Consider the following 6,219-nt stretch of genomic DNA (forward strand, 5'->3'; position numbering starts at 1 on the left):
AGGACTCAGCTGTTGCAGGACTGTGAAAATTGACTTAGAACTTGTGTGTGGACTTTGTTCAGCAAGGACATTGAAGTACAGAAACCCCTCTGGGACCAGAGGGAGAAAAGCATTGGTGTAACATGTATATAGTGTGTAAATGTAGAGTATGCTGTTTTGTGTGTGCCAAGGAAAACAACTTTGCTTAAAACAGCCACGGTTTCATGTTGGTGAGCTTAACCACACAGAAAGATCAAGAGTTACAAGTTGAAGACCAACAGTTGAGTGGCAGGAATGCAGGAAACTGCCAGCCCATTGGTCCATTCAGCTTAGTATTGCTTACCCTGACTGGCCATGATCTCTGGGGTTTCAGACTAGGGTCTCACCCAGACCTATCTGAAGATGCCAGGGATTGCATCTGGGACCTTCTGCATGCAAGGCACATGCTTCATCACTGTCTGCAAATGATGAAAATAATTACAATCCATACTTTTGCCGCTTGATACTTCTGTCTTTGAAGTGGATCATTCCAATTCTTTTTTTAAAAAAACCCAAAAAACTAGGGAACTGTGGATGGGAGGCATCTACAGGAAGCGAGAGGAACTTACTCAAGCCCATTGGAAAACTAGTTAACTGCAACCATTGCAAAAGCCATCCCTTCTGCACATAAAGGAAGTACTCTGTACCACTCAGGTTTGGCCCCTCCCCATAATTACATATGAAAAAAGTGAATTTATATGCGGTGGTGGTGGAATCATTGTCATCTCTGACTGGCAGTGGTTTTCCAGGGTCTCAAGTCTTTTCACATCACCTACTTCACCTTTTAGGGACGCAGGTGGTGCTGTGGGTTAAACCACAGAGCCTAGGACTTGCTGATCAGAAGGTCGGCGGTTCGAATCCCTGCGGCGGGGTGAGCTCCCGCTGCTCGGTCCCTGCTCCTGCCAACCTAGCAGTTCGAAAGCACGTCAAAGTGCAAGTAGATAAATAGGTACCGCTTCAGCGGGAAGGTAAACGGCGTTTCCGTGCGCTGCTCTGGTTCGCCAGAAGTGGCTTAGTCATGCTGGCCACATGACCCGGAAGCTGTATGCCGGCTCCCTCGGCCAATAAAGCGAGATGAGCGCCGCAACCCCAGAGTCGGTCACAACTGGACCTCATGGTCAGGGGTCCCTTTACCTTTACTTCACCTTTTACAGCCCAAGGGACACATTGCTTGGTGGACAACCTTCTAGTGGCCACCTAGCAGCACTGAGGCCAAAATGAGCTACGTAACGGACATGACTCTGACTTTTGCAGACTAAAGCATGCAAAAAGTCAGAGGTTTCTGCATGCATACACCGAGCTCTCCATTCTGCAAGCAAGAGGAAATACCACTTTCAAGGACATGTTCCAGGTAGACAAAAGCACTTCAAGAGGGTGCAGAGCAGGACCAATAAGGGAGGGTGGCCAGGGGAGGGTGGCATAGCCTGGAGGACCTGATTTGGCCCCTAGGCCTGAGGTACCCCACCCCAACTTTACATAATCAAAATTATTTTTAAAGAAAAACTGGTGGTGCCTGGGGCAGAGGGTTTGTTTTGCCCCTGAGCCATGGCCGCCCAGTAGACTTGGCTCCTCTCAGGAGGTGCTCAGGAAGGTGGCAGTGAAGAAAGCTGCACTCTGGAGATGAGTTTCTCTCAGAAAGGTGCTTGTAAAACAAAGCAAGCGTGCGAGTTCCTTCTCACCCTCCCTTCCCAAAGCGTAGTCTCCAGGTTCATCCACAGCGGGTGAGTGAGAACAAGGTTCACCGATAGTTCAGGCCACTAGGCTGCCGCATAATTTTAAAATTTAAATTCCTCGGTGAGATGTAACTCGCAAGTAAATGACAAACATAATTTCATGCACCGTTCACCAAAAGGCTCATGAAACTGTAGGTTCTTCCCCTAAAGAATGTAAACACCGCATGTGTCACGACTAAACAGAGTGCAATTCCGGAGCAAACCAGGCTAAAACGAAAATGCAACATGGGTTCATTCGTTTGTTGGTAATGCTTTTAACCCTGAAATATTATTGTGCTGTATTGTACATGGTGCCTTCTTCACCTTCTTCAGAGTCCAGGTGGCAAAGGCATGCTGTGCATCATTTCCCACAATGCTTTCCCAAGTATCTAGCGCAAGTGTTGTCTATACGGTGACTAACAGAGGCTCCTTGGGAGTTCACAGCCCCATCTGGGGTTGAACCTTGGACCTTCTGCATACAAAGTAGTTGCACATTCCTTCCCCAAACGAAGGAAAGGACCTCTATTCATACTCTTGCCTTTTTTATATATACTTATGTCTTTTTATTGGCTCATTCTGAGTCCTTTTTTAAGCCGGGGAATTGTGGATGGGAGAAGTCTGCAGGAAGCTAGAAAAAATTACTCCAGCCTACTGCAGGGATGCGGGTGGCGCTGCGGGTAAAACCTCAGTGCCTAGGACTTGCTGATCGTAAGGTCAGCGGTCATAGGCGCCGACTCCATGGGGCTTGAGGGGGCTCGAGCCCCCTCAAAAAAATTTTTGGGGGGGCTCAGCCCCCCCAATAATCTCGGGCGGGCGCCCTTCCAGCAGAGCGCCGCCGCCGTCCCCTGCCTCCTCCTCACCTGCTCCTTCGCCAGCCAGCCAGCCGCGCGCCCTAATCGGAGAGCCCCGGCTGGAAATCCCGCGAGAACAGGGGAATCCCGACTGGCCACACCTCCCAGCCAGCCAATCGGCTGGCTGGGGGGGGGCGTGGCTTGCCCTATTTAGGGCCGGAGCCACTTTATTTGCATATTCATGAGCTTATTTATTATTCATGAGCTTTCCCGGGCCCCCCCAATATTTTTTCTAAGTCCGCGTCCCTGTCAGCGGTTCGAATCCCCGCGGCGGGGTGAGCTCCCATCGTTCGGTCCCAGCTCTTGCCCACCTAGCATTTCGAAAGCACCCCTAAGTGCAAGTAGATAAATAGGTACCACTTACCTAGCGGGAAGGTAAACGGCGTTTCGTGTGCGGCGCTGGTGCTGGTTCTCCAGTGCAGCTTAGTCACGCTGGCCACGTGAACCGGAAGTGTCTCCGGACAGTGCCAGCTCCCGGCCTCTAGAGCGAGATGAGCGCGCAAACCCTAGAGTCGGTCACGCCTGGCCCGTACGGGCATGGGTACCTTTACCTTTTTACTGCAAAAACCAGTTAGTTGTACACTATTAACCTGTTCCAGCTGCATTTAAGACTTCCCAAAAAATAGAAGTAAGAAGTGCTGTGATCATGTATGCAGGTCATGCCATGTCTGGCCACAACGTCATCCCTTCTCTCTTGCTTTCCATTTAAGGCTAAGGCAGCTCCTCATGTTTAGTGAGCCCAAGAGCCACATTTTGCAATATTGGCAGCAGCAGGATTAATATGCAGTTCTAGGTTTCAGGGGACAGCTCTGATAAGGAAAAGACAGTTGTGGTCAAAATGTAGATATTATTTCACGAAAACTTCAAAAAAAATATACTGCACTGAAACCCCAACTTCATGCCTATATTAATCATAAAAGTCAGAACAGAGCAGTTATTTAGAGGACCAGTTATGATTTCTTACACCGCAGTAAAGCTACATTTAGCAACTGTCACTGGCATATAGATTTACCTTACTTCCTTGACAGTGTGTCTGATAACAATTTGTAAAAGACTTCCCAGGGATAATTGACTATCCATCTGCTTGCCTCTTCCCATTGACCAGGTGCACAGTGGGAGCTTTCCCTATCTCTTCGTTCCACTATGACTAGGTAATTAAGTAGGGTTTTCTCCTGGCTGATTGGGGATTGAGCCAAACTCTGGGGTAAAGGGCAGGGAATATGGGTGTATGTAGCCCATGATGAACCCCCGTGACCCATATTTGCAGTCTAGAGCATGGGTAGGCAAACTAAGACCCGGGGGCCGGATCCAGCCCAATCATCTTCTAAATCCGGCCAGCTGATCCAGGAATCAGCGTGTTTTTACATGAGCAGAATGTGTGCTTTTATTTAAAATGCATCTCTGGGTTATTTGTGGGGCATAGGAATTCATTCATTCCTCACCCCAAATATAGTCTGGCCCCCCACAAGGTCTGAGGGACAGTGGACCGGCCCCCTGCTGAAAAAAATTGCTGACCCCTGGTCTAGAGCATTTTAATTCAGAGTTCTGTCACCCATTTCTGCATATTGTAGAGCAGGTGTGGGAATGCTGTGGCCCTTCAAATCTTGCTTGACCATGGCTTTCTTTTCCCCTGACAATTGGCTGTGCAATCTCACACCTCTAGGAATTGGAATCCAACAACATCTGGAGGGTCACAGCTTCCCCATCTCTGATGTAGAGAAGGGCTCCCAGCCAAGAGCAAGGACTCTCCAATTGTCACTCAGCAGTAGACATGGCTCCTTGTCCCAAGCCAAGCAAGGAAAGAATAGGGATATGGCACCATTCAGGCTTCTCCCCAGCTTTTCCTAGTCTGTTCCTGCTGGGAACAAGGAATGATGTTATCTGCTGGGTAACCATGGAAAGTGTCTTTGGCTCAGTGAAGAGACATTTAAAATTTACCTAGCAGCAACTACAGTGGCAACATTTTGGTAGTTGAAAGGAGGATGGGTAGTTGGGGTATAGAAGGAAGGTCTGGGCACATTCAAGAAGGTATTGGATTGCTAACACCAATCCAAGGTGATAAAATCAGCACCTCCATTTTCACTGCAAGCAACCACTGCATCCTAGCACATGCCTACGATGTCTAGAGTCCATGAGATGTACTGCTGGTCATTGTGGTGCTAGCTCCACAATACTTGCAATAATTTGCAGTAGCTACCACCCATGGTGCCCACCCATCATGGGGACTTCAACATGGCATGGTCCCAAATGAAGCTCAGAGTTGGAGGAAGAGGGCCAGCCAAGCCTGGGGCTGCTGTGCCACTGTCTGGAGAACTGAATAAAGTTCTGAGGCCAGTGGATGGGAGGTTGCAGATCCTGAGTCAGAACCCTCAGTGAGCTTCTTCTGAGCCAGACCTGGTAGAAGAGTCAAGTGTCTCCCATACTTCCCATACTGTGGTACCTGGATGAGGCTCCTGATGGTCCGAGCCTGGTGTTCGAGTCTGGGCCCTCACAGATGTTTTTCCCCTGAGCCTGACTTCCTGGCTCGCATTAGCATGTCTGCTAACACAAGGCAGGAAGGCACTGAAAGGCAAAGTAATCATCACCTTTAGGCTGGGGAATCAACACTTTAAGATCCATATGCCCCATGTCAGCAGAGCTTGGGAAGAGTGGATTGGAGACCTTAGGCCGCTTCTCTTTGTTGGAGGAACTTGAGCACTTGCCAGAAGGCGGCAGCCCTGCAGATCAGAACATGATGTGCAGATAGAGCTCTGTGCAAACAATGGTTTCTCCAGTCATTTCAGTGTCGGGTAAAGCTCTGCTTTTACAAACACAGTTAAGCACCTTTAAGTCCCATTGATTCCCAATGTCATAAACATTTAAATTGTGAAGGCTTTGAAAAGGTCATTATGTATTTAAAGTAACGAGTCTGAAAGTTGATCATTACAGCTTTGGGAAAGGCTCTTATTATTGTACACTGATAACACTTGCTTTTAGAGACTCGGATTCCCCCAAGCTTTTTTCCAGTTCTTTCCAAGGGCAGGCATTGAAATAACATTCACTTCTAAAGGAAGTGACTGTGTGGCTTACCATGCTTTAATATTATGAGGAAGAAATTCTATTTTAGATTAGCCACAGTTTAGTGTAGGGTAGTGTAGGGGTGGCTCATCTGTGGCCTTCCAGATGTTGATGGCTAGTCTAATAACATCTGGAGAGCCATACGTTAGTCATCCTTGTTTTAATGGTGTGCCTGAATTCTAAATATTAGTTAATCTTAACTATGATTAGTGAAAATAAGCCAGCTTCATAACTTGTAGTTTGGTTTTTGGCTTATTTACACTAAACATTGATGTTAAAGGACATTACTAAATTTCATGCTTTTCAAGGGGTTTACCCTGTGCATCACTTAGTTGGATATACAGTGGTACCTCGGTTTTCGAACGTAATCCATTCCAGAAGACCGAAATATTTGAAAACTGAAGCATGCATTTCTGGAAGCATTTACGTTTGGAAAAGTCAATACAGAAGCCACATGGCACATCCGGCTTCCGAAAAACAGTTCTTCCAGGTTTTTGGCATTCAAAAGCTGAAACGTTCGACTTCCAAGACGTTCGAAAACTGAAGTACCATTGTAAACCCATGATCCTGGGCACAACTGT

This window comes from Podarcis bocagei (genome assembly GCF_964188305.1).
Source record: "Podarcis bocagei genome assembly, chromosome: 10".
Taxonomy (NCBI): domain Eukaryota; kingdom Metazoa; phylum Chordata; class Lepidosauria; order Squamata; family Lacertidae; genus Podarcis; species Podarcis bocagei.